The sequence below is a fragment of the Pseudophryne corroboree genome, chromosome 7 (genome assembly GCF_028390025.1).
Source record: "Pseudophryne corroboree isolate aPseCor3 chromosome 7, aPseCor3.hap2, whole genome shotgun sequence".
Lineage (NCBI taxonomy): Eukaryota > Metazoa > Chordata > Amphibia > Anura > Myobatrachidae > Pseudophryne > Pseudophryne corroboree.
The window spans coordinates 9,429,704-9,443,293 of NC_086450.1; the positions used below are offsets into that span (position 1 = coordinate 9,429,704).

The 13,590-nt window shown below is 51.6% G+C and overlaps 1 protein-coding gene across 1 annotated transcript in view; it reads left to right on the top strand.

The window, feature by feature from the left end:
- Positions 1-8,117: 8,117 nt before the first annotated feature.
- Positions 8,118-13,590, top strand: part of LOC134943239 (gamma-crystallin-3-like) — a 31,241-nt gene continuing 25,768 nt past the window's right edge. The window contains exon 1 of the mRNA XM_063932186.1: positions 8,118-8,178. The gene's annotated coding sequence lies outside the window, so the exon portion shown is untranslated. The remainder of the gene's footprint in view (positions 8,179-13,590) is intronic.

Here is a 13,590-nt window from a genome sequence, read left to right on the forward strand (position 1 = left end):
CATACTATAAAAGTATACAGAGCGGCTGATTGGTTGCCATGGGCAACTTCTCCACTGGCTCACTTCTCCACTTTTATCACTGCTTAATACATGTCCCCCATAGTTATTAAACCCACTGGTGAGAAGAAAAAATTGAATAAAGAACATGTAAATAAAAATAAGATTTTACTTACCGATAAATCTATTTCTCGTAGTCCGTAGTGGATGCTGGGGACTCCGTCAGGACCATGGGAATTAGCGGCTCCGCAGGAGACAGGGCACAAAAATAAAGCTTTAGGATCAGGTGGTGTGCACTGGCTCCTCCCCCTATGACCCTCCTCCAAGCCTCAGTTAGGATACTGTGCCCGGACGAGCGTACACAATAAGGAAGGATTTTGAATCCCGGGTAAGACTCATACCAGCCACACCAATCACACCGTACAACTTGTGATCTGAACCCAGTTAACAGTATGACAACGTAGGAGCCTCTGAACAGACGGCTCACAACAAGAACAACCCGATTTTTTTGTAACAATAACTATGTACAAGTATTGCAGACAATCCGCACTTGGGATGGGCGCCCAGCATCCACTACGGACTACGAGAAATAGATTTATCGGTAAGTAAAATCTTATTTTCTCTAACGTCCTAGTGGATGCTGGGGACTCCGTCAGGACCATGGGGATTATACCAAAGCTCCCAAACGGGCGGGAGAGTGCGGATGACTCTGCAGCACCGAATGAGAGAACTCCAGGTCCTCTTTAGCCAGGGTATCAAATTTGTAGAATTTTACAAACGTGTTCTCTCCCGACCACGTAGCTGCTCGGCAGAGTTGTAATGCCGAGACCCCTCGGGCAGCCGCCCAGGATGAGCCCACCTTCCTTGTGGAATGGGCCCTGACAGATTTAGGCTGTGGCAGGCCTGCCACAGAATGTGCAAGTTGAATTGTGCTACAAATCCAACGAGCAATCGTCTGCTTAGAAGCAGGAGCACCCAGCTTGTTGGGTGCATACAGTATAAACAGTGAGTCAGATTTTCTGACTCCAGCCGTCCTTGAAATATATATTTTCAATGCCCTGACAACGACCAGCAACTTGGAATCCTCCAAATCGCTAGTAGCCGCAGGCACCACAATAGGCTGGTTCAGGTGAAACGCTGACACCACCTTAGGCAGAAAATGAGGACGCGTCCGCAGTTCTGCCCTGTCCGAATGGAAAATCAGATATGGGCTTTTATACGATAAAGCCGCCAATTCTGACACTCTCCTGGCTGAAGCCAGGGCCAGTACCATGGTTACTTTCCATGTAAGATATTTCAAATCCGCCGATTTGAGTGGCTCAAACCAATGGGATTTGAGAAAATCCAAAACTACATTAAGGTCCCACGGAGCCACTGGGGGCACAACCGGGGGCTGTATATGTAGTACTCCTTTTACAAAAGTCTGGACTTCAGGAACTGAAGCCAATTCTTTCTGGAAGAAAATCGACAGGGCCGAAATTTGAACCTTAATGGACCCCAACTTGAGGCCCATAGACAATCCTGTTTGCAGGAAATGTAGGAATCGACCCAATTGAAATTCCTCCGTGGGGGCCTTCCTGGCCTCACACCACGCAACATATTTTCTCCAAATGCGGTGATAATGTTGTGCAGTCACCTCCTTCCTGGCTTTAACCAGTGTAGGAATGACCTCTTCTGGAATGCCTTTTTCCCTTAGAATTCGGCGTTCAACCGCCACGCCGTCAAACGCAGCCGCGGTAAGTCTTGGAATAGACACGGTCCCTGCTGAATCAGGTCCCGTCTTAGAGGTAGAGGCCACGGATTTTCCGTGAGCATCTCCTGAAGTTCCGGGTACCAAGTTCTTCTTGGCCAATCCGGAGCCACGAGTATCGTTCTTACTCCCCTTTGCCGTATAATTCTCAGTACTTTGGGTATGAGAGGCAGAGGAGGAAACACATACACTGACTGGAACACCCACGGTGTTACCAGAGCGTCCACAGCTATTGCCTGAGGGTCTCTTGACCTGGCGCAATACCTGTCCAGTTTTTTGTTGAGGCGAGACGCCATCATATCCACCTTTGGTTTTTCCCAACGGTTCACAATCATGTGGAAGACTTCTGGATGAAGTCCCCACTCTCCCGGGTGTAGATCGTGTCTGCTGAGGAAGTCTGCTTCCCAGTTGTCCACTCCCGGAATGAACACTGCTGACAGTGCTATCACATGATCTTCCGCCCAGCAAAGAATCCTTGCAGCTTCTGCCATTGCTCTCCTGCTTCTTGTGCCGCCCTGTCTGTTTACGTGGGCGACTGCCGTGATGTTGTCCGACTGGATCAACACCGGCTGACCCTGAAGCAGGGGTTTTGCCAGGCTTAGAGCATTGTAAATCGCTCTTAGCTCCAGTATATTTATGTGAAGAGACATCTCCAGGCTTGACCATACTCCCTGGAAGTTTCTTCCCTGTGTGACCGCTCCCCAGCCTCTCAGACTGGCATCCGTGGTCACCAGGACCCAGTCCTGTATGCCGAATCTGCGCCCTTCTAACAGATGAGCACTCTGCAACCACCACAGAAGAGACACCCTTGTCCGTGGCGATAAGGTTATCCGCTGATGCATCTGCAGATGCGATCCGGACCATTTGTCCAGCAGATCCCACTGAAAAGTTCGTGCGTGGAATCTGCCTAATGGGATTGCTTCGTAAGAAGCCACCATCTTTCCCAGGACTCTTGTGCATTGATGCACAGACACTTTTCCTGGTTTTAGGAGGTTCCTGACAAGTTCGGATAACACCTTGGCTTTCTCCTCCGGAAGAAACACCTTTTTCTGAACCGTGTCCAGAATCATTCCCAGGAACAGCAGACGTGTTGTCGGGGTCAACTGAGATTTTGGAAAATTCAGAATCCCCCCGTGTTGTTGCAGCACTACTTGGGTTAGTGCTACTCCGTCCTCCAGATGTTCTCTGGACCTTGCCCTTATCAGGAGATCGTCCAAGTAAGGGATAATTAATACGCCTCTTCTTCGCAGAAGAATCATCATTTCGGCCATTACCTTGGTAAAGACCCGAGGTGCCGTGGACAATCCAAACGGCAGCGTCTGAAACTGATAATGACAGTTTTGCACCACGAACCTGAGGTACCCTTGATGTGAAGGGCAAATTGGGACATGCAGGTAAGCATCTTTTATGTCCAGGGACACCATAAAGTCCCCTTCTTCCAGATTCGCTATCACTGCTCTGAGTGATTCCATCTTGAACTTGAATTTTTGTATGTACAGGTTCAAAGATTTCAGATTTAGAATAGGTCTTACCGAGCCGTCCGGCTTCGGTACCACAAATAGCGTGGAGTAATACCCCTTTTCCTGTTGTAGGAGGGGTACCTTGACTATCACCTGCTGAGAAAACAGCTTGTGAATGGCTTCCAATACCGTCGCCCTGTCTGAGGGAGACGTTGGCAAAGCAGACTTTAGGAACCGGCGAGGGGGAGACTTCTCGAATTCCAACCTGTAACCCTGAGATACTACCTGCAGGATCCAGGGGTCCACCTGTGAGCAAGCCCACTGCGCGCTGAAATTCTTGAGTCGACCCCCCACCGTTCCTGAGTCCGCTTGTAAAGCCCCAGCGTCATGCTGAGGGCTTTGCAGAACCCGCGGAGGGCTTCTGTTCCTGGGAAGGAGCTGCTTGCTGCCCTCTCTTACCCTTTCCTCTGCCTCGGGGCAGATATGACTGTCCTTTTGCCCGCTTCTTATAGGACCGAAAGGACTGCGGCTGAAAAGACGGTGTCTTTTTCTGTTGGGAGGGGGTCTGAGGTAAAAAGGTGGATTTCCCGGCAGTTGCCGTGGCCACCAAATCCGATAGACCGACGCCAAATAATTCCTCCCCTTTATACGGCAATACTTCCATATGCCGTTTGGAATCCGCATCACCTGACCACTGTCGTGTCCATAAACTTCTTCTGGCAGATATGGACATCGCACTTACTCTCGATGCCAGAGTGCAAATATCCCTCTGAGCATCTCGCATATAAAGAAAAGCATCCTTTAATTGCTCTAAAGTCTGTAAAATACTGTCCCTATCCAGGGTATCAATATTTTCAGTCAGGGAATCCGACCAGACCACCCCAGCACTGCACATCCAGGCTGAGGCGATGGCTGGTCGCAGTATAACACCAGTATGTGTGTATATACTTTTTAGGGTAGTTTCCAGCCTCCTATCAGCTGGATCCTTGAGGACGGCCGTATCAGGAGACGGTAACGCCACTTGTTTTGATAAGCGTGTGAGCGCCTTATCCACCTTAGGGGGTGTTTCCCAGCGCGCCCTAACCTCTGGCGGGAAAGGGTATAATGCCAATAACTTTTTTGAAATTAGCACTTTTCTATCTGGGTTAACCCACGCTTCATCACATACATCATTCAATTCCTCTGATTCAGGAAAAACTACAGGTAGTTTTTTCACCCCCCACATAATACCCCTTTTTGTGGTACTTGTAGTATCAGAGATATGCAAAGCCTCCTTCATTGCCGTGATCATATAACGTGTGGCCCTACTGGAAAATACGTTTGTTTCTTCACCGTCGACACTAGATTCAGTGTCCGTGTCTGGGTCTGTGTCGACCGACTGAGGTAAAGGGCATTTTACAGCCCCTGACGGTGTCTGAGACGCCTGGGCAGGTACTAACTGGTTTTCCGGCCGTCTCATGTCGTCAACTGATTTTTGTAATGTGCTGACATTATCACGTAATTCCATAAACAAAGCCATCCATTCCGGTGTCGACTCCCTGGGGGGTGACATCACCATTACCGGCAATTGCTCTGCCTCCACACCAACATCGTCCTCATACATGTCGACACACACGTACCGACACACAGCAGACACACAGGGAATGCTCTATTGAAGACAGGACCCCACTAGCCCTTTGGGGAGACAGAGGGAGAGTTTGCCAGCACACACCCAAGCGCTATAATATATATGGGAACAACCTTATATAAGTGTTGTATCCTTATAGCAGCTTAAATATAGTAATATCGCCAAAAAAAGTGCCCCCCCTCTCTGTTTTACCCTGTTTCTGTAGTGCAGTGCAGGGGAGAGTCCTGGGAGCCTTCCTCACAGCGGAGCTGAGCAGGAAAATGGCGCTGTGTGCTGAGGAGAATAAGCCCCGCCCCCTATTTCGGCGGGCTCTTCTCCGGAGTTTGTGAGATCTGGCAGGGGTTAAATACATCCATATAGCCTCAAGGGCTATATGTGATGTATTTTTTAGCCATAAAAAGGTATTATACATTGCTGCCCAGGGCGCCCCCCCAGCGCCCTGCACCCTCCGTGACCGCTGTGTGAAGTGTGCTGACAACAATGGCGCACAGCTGCAGTGCTGTGCACTACCTCAGGAAGACTGAAAAGTCTTCTGCCGCCTGCTTCTGGACCTCTTCCATCTTCGGCATCTGCAAGGGGGGTCGGCGGCGCGGCTCCGGGACCGGACTCCATGGCTGGGCCTGTGTTCGATCCCTCTGGAGCTAATGGTGTCCAGTAGCCTAAGAAGCCAATCCATCCTGCACGCAGGTGAGTTGACTTCTCTCCCCTAAGTCCCTCGATGCAGTGAGCCTGTTGCCAGCAGGACTCACTGAAAATAAAAAACCTAAAAACTTTTTCTAAGCAGCTCTTTAGGAGAGCCATCTAGATTGCACCCTGCTCGGACGGGCACAAAAACCTAACTGAGGCTTGGAGGAGGGTCATAGGGGGAGGAGCCAGTGCACACCACCTGATCCTAAAGCTTTATTTTTGTGCCCTGTCTCCTGCGGAGCCGCTAATCCCCATGGTCCTGACGGAGTCCCCAGCATCCACTAGGACGTTAGAGAAATAGAAATTAAAAGAAATAACACTGAAAAGATAAGAAAATACCAAATATTGTATTCTTTAAATGCTTCAAAAAATGAGCACTTAATAATACAAATATTTGAATAACATAATCCCATAAATTATTCTTGTTATGTAATGAATTCAGTACTTGCTGATTTATATGACTTTATAGATTATCCTGTACTGGCTCATGCGGTGCAAATGAAACCATACTTAATGTACACCTCCGATATTTCTCTAAACCTTAGATAATATTGATTTGAAGCAAAACATGTCTCTTGTCTTATTGTATTTGTAGAGCAAGAGAAAGGTATAGGAACTATTAGATCTGCTTTACACCAAGGAACACATACATTTATTCTGATAAGAATATTCCATAGTGGATAAAGGGGGTCGTTCTGAGTTGATCGCTAGCTGCCGTTGTTCGCTGCGTAGCGATCATTTTAAAAAATGGCAAAACTACGCATGCGTATGGGGCGCAATGTGCACGCACGGCATACGGGTACAAAGAGCATAGTTGTTTTGCACTGCTTCTAGCGAACATTCCATTCGCACAGCCGACCGCAAGGAGATTGACAGGAAGTAGAAGTTTATGCGTGTCACTGTCAACTAACCATTTTCTGGGAGTGTTTGGAAAAATGCAGACGTGTCCATGCGTTTGCAGGGCAGGTATCTGACGTCAATTCCGGGACCTTCGTCACACCAATCATTGCACAAAATAAGTAACTACAGGGCTGGTCTTGTTTTGCACAAAATATTTTTGTGCCGCTCGGCTGCACAGGCGTTCGCACTCTTGCAAAGCGAAAATAACACTCCCCCGTGGGCGATGACTATGCGTTTGCATGGCTAGCTAGGGATCAACTTGGAATGACCCCCATAGTCATTCTTTATTGTTGGGGTTAGTCCATTCAATTTAAAGGTCTATTTGCTTTCATGTTGAAGCAATTTCTTAGTCAGAGTTACTCCTTATGCGCCTCCAGTTTTTTGGTATTTTCTTTGTCTACAGAGTGGAAGAGTCTCACAACTAAAGTTATCTGTTTCAATTCCCAACTTCTAGCACGTGCATTTGTAATGGAACCTATGTGCTCTAGGATTTTTTATTTGCATGGCCTTGACTATAGTCTATAAGCGCAGTGGACAAAAATTGTAATTGTATGGCTCTTCCCATATTTATATATAAAAAAAAATTTTTTACTCATGAACTACATGTCCTACAATAGCCGTATTTGAAAGAATTTTTGATATTGTGGCGTGACGCGTCTTCTTAACTCATTCACAAAATGTCAATTCACTATTTTGTATTGCACATTAAAGGAATGGCTTCAACTCATGGCCACTCATTGATCCGGGGCTCCGGTCAAGTCATGGCTGTCATCAATACTGAAATAGAAAATAGAAAATATTAAACCTCTTGGTGCTAAGCCAGGCTACACAGGGCCGGATTAACAATGGGGCGGATGGAGCTGCAGCTCCAGGCCCCCCATTGAAAATAGGCCCACAGGATCTCCTGCAATGCAGCCAGTGTTAACAGTAAAAAAAACACTGGCTGCATAGCGTTGGCCCCACAGAGACCTGCACTTACCCCTCCACGGTCCGGCTGCCGTGATCGGAGCTCAGGCCCTCATTCCGAGTTGATCGCTCGCAAGGCGATTTTAGCAGAGTTGCTCACGCTAAGCCGCCGCCTACTGGGAGTGAATCTTAGCATCTTAAAATTGCGACCGAAGTAATCGCAATATTGCGATTACACACCTCGTAGCAGTTTCTGAGTAGCTCCAGACTTACTCGGCATCTGCGATCAGTTCAGTGCTTGTCGTTCCTGGTTTGACGTCACAAACACACCCAGCGTTCGCCCAGACACTCCTCCGTTTCTCCGGCCACTCCTGCGTTTTTTCCGGAAACGGTAGCGTTTTTTCCCACACGCCCATAAAACGGCCTGTTTCCGCCCAGTAACACCCATTTCCTGTCAATCACATTACGATCGCCAGAACGATGAAAAAGCCGTGAGTAAAATTACTAAGTGCATAGCAAATTTACTTGGCGCAGTCGCAGTGCGAACATTGCGCATGCGCACTAAGCGGAAAATCGCTGCGATGCGATGAAATTTACCGAGCGAACAACTCGGAATGAGGGCCTCAACCCCGATCAGGCAGCGTATGGTAACAGCACCCCGCGCAGCTAGTATCCCTGATGCTGCAGCCTCTGCTGTTGCTCGGTGGCTGGGCTCAGTGGGCTGTGCAGCACTTCCTGATACTGCAAGCTCCGCCCACTACATGACATCGGGTAGGGGGCGGGGCCAGGACTCGACACTGCTGCCAGCCATTCATGTCACACACTACTATACTGAGCAGAGGCAGGAAAAGGTAAGAGAGAGAGAAGTAACATGGGAGGGAGAGTGAGAGGGGGAATGTAAGGAATGAGTGCAGTTGAGGAACAGTAATGCACCTGAGATAGACAGGTAGGTGATTAAGTTATGTTAGAAAAGTAAAGAAAGATACTGTGAGAGATTAGAAGACAAGCATGTGATATCAGAGATCAGAGATAGGCAGTTTTTACCCTGTTTTTAAAAATGAGTGGGCCCTGCAGGACGTGCTGTGCAGTCAGTCTCTCACCGCTGGCAGCGATCTTATCCAATCGCTGCCTGAGACCAACGTCCTCCCCTCTCTGCCCACCAACGCACAGCATAACGCTCTACAATTTAAATCAGGTGTGCGTCGGGGGAGAGCTTGCTTCCCTTTGTCCCACACAGCATCTGTATCTGACCTGCACTGTATCCCACCCACACTGTGTCCTACCCGCACTGTATCCCACCCACACTGTGTCCTACCCGCACTGTATCCCACTCGCACTGTATCCCACCCAACACTGTGTCCTACCCACACTGTATCCCACCCGCACTGTATCCCACCCAACACTGTGTCCTACCCACACTGTATCCCACCCGCACTGTATCCCACCCAACACTGTGTCCTACCCACACTGTATCCCACCCGCACTGTATCCATCCCACATTGTATCCATCCCACACTGTATCCCACCCGCACTGTATCCTACCCACACTGTATCCCACCTGCACTGTATCCATCCCACATTGTATCCCTCCCGCACTGTATCCCTCCCGCACTGTATCCATCCCACACTGTATCCCACCCGCACTGTATCCTACCCACACTGTATCCCACCTGCACTGTATCCATCCCACATTGTATCCCTCCCGCACTGTATCCCTCCCGCACTGTATCCATCCCACACTGTATCCCACACACACTGTATCCGTCCCACATTGTATCCCACCTGCACTGTATCCGTCCCACACTGTATCCCACCTGCACTGTATCCATCCCACACTGTATCCATCCCACATTGTATCCCTCCCGCACTGTATCCCTCCTGCACTGTATCCATCCCACACTGTATCCATCCCACATTGTATCCCTCCTGCACTGTGTCCCTCCCGCACTGTATCCATCCCACACTGTATCCCACACACACTGTATCCGTCCCACACTGTATCCCTCCCGCACTGTATCCCTCCCGCACTGTATCCATCCCACACTGTATCCATCCCACATTGTATCCCTCCCGCACTGTGTCCCTCCCGCACTGTATCCATCCCACACTGTATCCCACACACACTGTATCCGTCCCACACTGTATCCCTCCCGCACTGTATCCCTACCGCACTGTATCCGTCCCACACTGTATCCGTCCCACACTGTATCCCTCCCGCACTGTATCCCTCCCGTACTGTATCCATCCCGCAATGTATCCCACCCGCACTGTATCCGTCCCACACTGTATCCATCCCACCCGCACTGTATCCGTCCCACACTGTATGGCAGATGATGCAGGAAGAGCTGCTCAAGAGGCTGTTGTGAACGTGAATGCGCAGGTGCAGCAGGTCAGTGTACCCATCCAGTGTCTGCCCCTTCTCCAGCTCAGTGTCCCCACCATTACTGATCCCCATCCCAGTGTCTCCCTGCCTTCCCTCCCCAAACAGCCCACTGCACCCATCCCAGTACCCTCCCACCTAGAACCCTCAGTCCAGTCCAGTGGCGGGCTGGCCAGGGGGGCAGAGTGCCAGGTGCCCCCTGGGCTGTGCTATCGCCACGGGACGCAGCCTACTCCATTGCAAAAGGGCACAGGTGGTTCAGTGTGCGCGGTGGCAGCCATGTGGGCTCTCTTACTGTGTGTCCTCCAGGGCTACGGAAGCCCTGTAGGACACAATTAAAAGATACGCAATCTGTGATACGGCTGTACGCTGCTGTGCATAGGCGGCCATATCACACGAGGGGACTGTTTGCTATGGCTCTGTGCACTGTACAGCAAGTGGCGGGGGGCGGCGGCAGCAGGAGTGAGGTACTGACTGCTCAGTATATTAGTGACACAGCCACCATCCTGCTAGCGGCCTTGTCACCCTGACCCACCCTTCACAGATTACATAGGTGACCATGCCCCTATTGCTCATTAATACGCCCCCAGCAGGGTTGGGGGTAGTGTGTGTGGGGAGCAGGTGCAGGGTAGGGAGTGGTGTGTGTACGGGGCGCGGGTGCAGAGTTAGGGGTAGTGTAGTGTGTACGGGGAGCGGGTGCAGAGTTAGGGGTAGTGTAGTGTGTACGGGGAGCGGGTGCAGAGTTAGGGGTAGTGTAGTGTGTACGGGGAGCGGGTGCAGAGTTAGGGGTAATGTGTACGGGGAGCTGGTGCAGGATTAGGGGTAGTGTAGTGTGTACGGGGAGCTGGTGTAGGATCAGGGGTAGTGTAGTGTGTACGGGGAGCTGGTGCAGGATCAGGGGTAGTGTAGTGTGTACGGGGAGCTGGTGCAGGATCAGGGGTAGTGTAGTGTGTACGGGGAGCTGGTGCAGGATTAGGGGTAGTGTAGTGTGTACGGGGAGCTGGTGCAGGATTAGTGGTAGTGTAGTGTGTACGGGGAGCGGGTGCAGGGTTAGGGGTAGTGTAGTGTGTACGGGGAGCGGGAGCAGGATTATGGGTAGTGTAGTATGTACGGGGAGCGGATGCAGAGTTAGGGGTAGTGTAATGTGTACGGGGAGCGGGTGCAGGGTTAGCGGTAGTATAGTGTGTGTGGGGAGCGGGTGTAGGGTTAGCGGTAGTATAGTGTGTGCGGGGAGTGGGTGCAGGATTAGTGGTAGTGTAGTGTGTACGGGGAGCGGGTGCAGGGTTAGGGGTAGTGTAGTGTGTACGGGGAGCAGGATTATGGGTAGTGTAGTATGTACGGGGAGCGGATGCAGAGTTAGGGGTAGTGTAATGTGTACGGGGAGCGGGTGCAGGGTTAGCGGTAGTATAGTGTGTGTGGGGAGCGGGTGTAGGGTTAGCGGTAGTATAGTGTGTGCGGGGAGCAGGTGTAGGGTTAGCGTTAGTGTAGTATGTACGGGGAGCGGGTGTAGGGTTTGCGGTAGTATAGTGTGTGCGGGGAGCGAGTGCAGGATTAGGGGTAGTGTAGTGTGTGCGGGGAGCGGATTAGGGGTAGTGTATTGTGTGCGGGGAGCGGGTGCAGGGTTAGGGGTAGTATAGTGTGTACGGGGAGTGGGTACAGGGTTAGCGGTAGTATAGTGTGTGCGGGGAGCGGGTGTAGGGTTAGGGGTAGTATAGTGTGTACGGGGAGCTGGTGCAGGATCAGGGGTAGTGTAGTGTGTACGGGGAGCTGGTGCAGGATTAGGGGTAGTGTAGTGTGTACGGGGAGCTGGTGCAGGATCAGGGGTAGTGTAGTGTGTACGGGGAGCGGGTACAGGATCAGGGGTAGTGTAGTGTGTACGGGGAGCTGGTGCAGGATCAGGGGTAGTGTAGTGTGTACGGGGAGCTGGTGCAGGATTAGGGGTAGTGTAGTGTGTACGGGGAGCTGGTGCAGGATTAGTGGTAGTGTAGTGTGTACGGGGAGCGGGTGCAGGGTTAGGGGTAGTGTAGTGTGTACGGGGAGCAGGATTATGGGTAGTGTAGTATGTACGGGGAGCGGATGCAGAGTTAGGGGTAGTGTAATGTGTACGGGGAGCGGGTGCAGGGTTAGCGGTAGTATAGTGTGTGTGGGGAGCGGGTGTAGGGTTAGCGGTAGTATAGTGTGTGCGGGGAGCAGGTGTAGGGTTAGCGTTAGTTAGTATGTACGGGGAGCGGGTGTAGGATTTGCGGTAGTATAGTGTGTGCGGGGAGCGAGTGCAGGATTAGGGGTAGTGTAGTGTGTGCGGGGAGCGGATTAGGGGTAGTGTATTGTGTGCGGGGAGCGGGTGCAGGGTTAGGGGTAGTATAGTGTGTACGGGGAGTGGGTACAGGGTTAGCGGTAGTATAGTGTGTGCGGGGAGCGGGTGTAGGGTTAGGGGTAGTATAGTGTGTACGGGGAGCGGGTGTAGGATTAGGGGTAGTGTAGTGTGTGCGGGTAGTGGGTGCAGGTTTAGCGGTAGTATAGTGTGCGGGGAGCGGGTGCTAGAAGTAGTGTAGTGTGTACGGGGAGCGGGTGCAGGTTTAGCGGTAGTGTAGTGTGTACGGGGAGCGGGTGCAGGTTTAGGGGTAATGTAGTGTGTACGGGGAGCGGGTGCAGGATTAGGGGTAGTGTAGTGTGTGCGGTGAGTGGGTGCAGGGTTAGCGGTAGTGTAATGTAGTGTGTACGGGGAGCAGGTGCTGGGTTAGCGGTAGTGTAGTGTGTACGGGGAGTGAGTGCTTGGTTAGCGGTAGTATAATGTGCGCGGGGTGCAGGTGTAGGGTTAGCGGTAGTGTGTACGGGGAGCTGGTGCAGGGTTAGAGGTAGTGTAGTGTGTGTGTGGGGAGTGGGTGCAGGGTTAGTGGTAGTGTAGTGTGTACGGGGAGCGGGTGCTGGGTTAGCGGTAGTATAGTGTGCGCGGGGTGCAGGGGTAGGGTTAGCGGTAGTGTAGTGTGTATGGGGAGCGGGTGCAGGATTAGGGGTAGTGTAGTGTGTACGGGGAGCGGGTGTAGGGTTAGGGGTAGTGTACTGTGTACGGGGAGAGGGTGCAGGGTTAGAGGTAATGTAGTGTGTACGGGGAGTGGCTGCAGGATTAGGGGTAGTGTAGTGTGTACGGGGAGCGGGTGCAGGGTTAGGGGTAGTATAGTGTGTACGGGGAGCGGGAGCAGGATTAGGGGTAGTGTAGTGTGTACGGGGAGCGGGTGCAGGGTTAGGTGTAGTATAGTGTGTACGGGAAGCGGGTGCAGGATTAGGGGTAGTGTAGTGTGTACGGGGAGCGGGTGCAGGGTTAGGGGTAGTGTAGCGTGTACGGGGAGCGGGTGCAGGGTTAGGGGTAGTATAGCGTGTACGGGGAGCGGGTACAGGATTAGGGGTAGTATAGTGTGTACGGGGAGCGGGTGCAGGATTAGGGGTAGTATAGTGTGTGCGGGGAGCGGATGCAGGGTTAGGGGTAGTGTAGTGTGTGCGGGGAGCGGATGCAGGGTTAGGGGTAGCATAGTGTGTATGGGGAGTGGGTGCAGGGTTAGGGGTAGTATAGTGTGTACGGGGAGCGGGTGCAGGATTAGGGGTAGTATAGTGTGTACGGGGAGCGGGTGCAGGGTTAGGGGTAGTATAGCGTGTACGGGGAGCGGGTACAGGATTAGGGGTAGTATAGTGTGTACGGGGAGCGGGTGCAGGATTAGGGGTAGTATAGTGTGTGCGGGGAGCGGATGCAGGGTTAGGGGTAGTGTAGTGTGTGCGGGGAGCGGATGCAGGGTTAGGGGTAGCATAGTGTGTATGGGGAGTGGGTGCAGGGTTAGGGGTAGTATAGTGTGTACGGGGAGCGGGTGCAGGATTAGGGGTAGTATAGTGT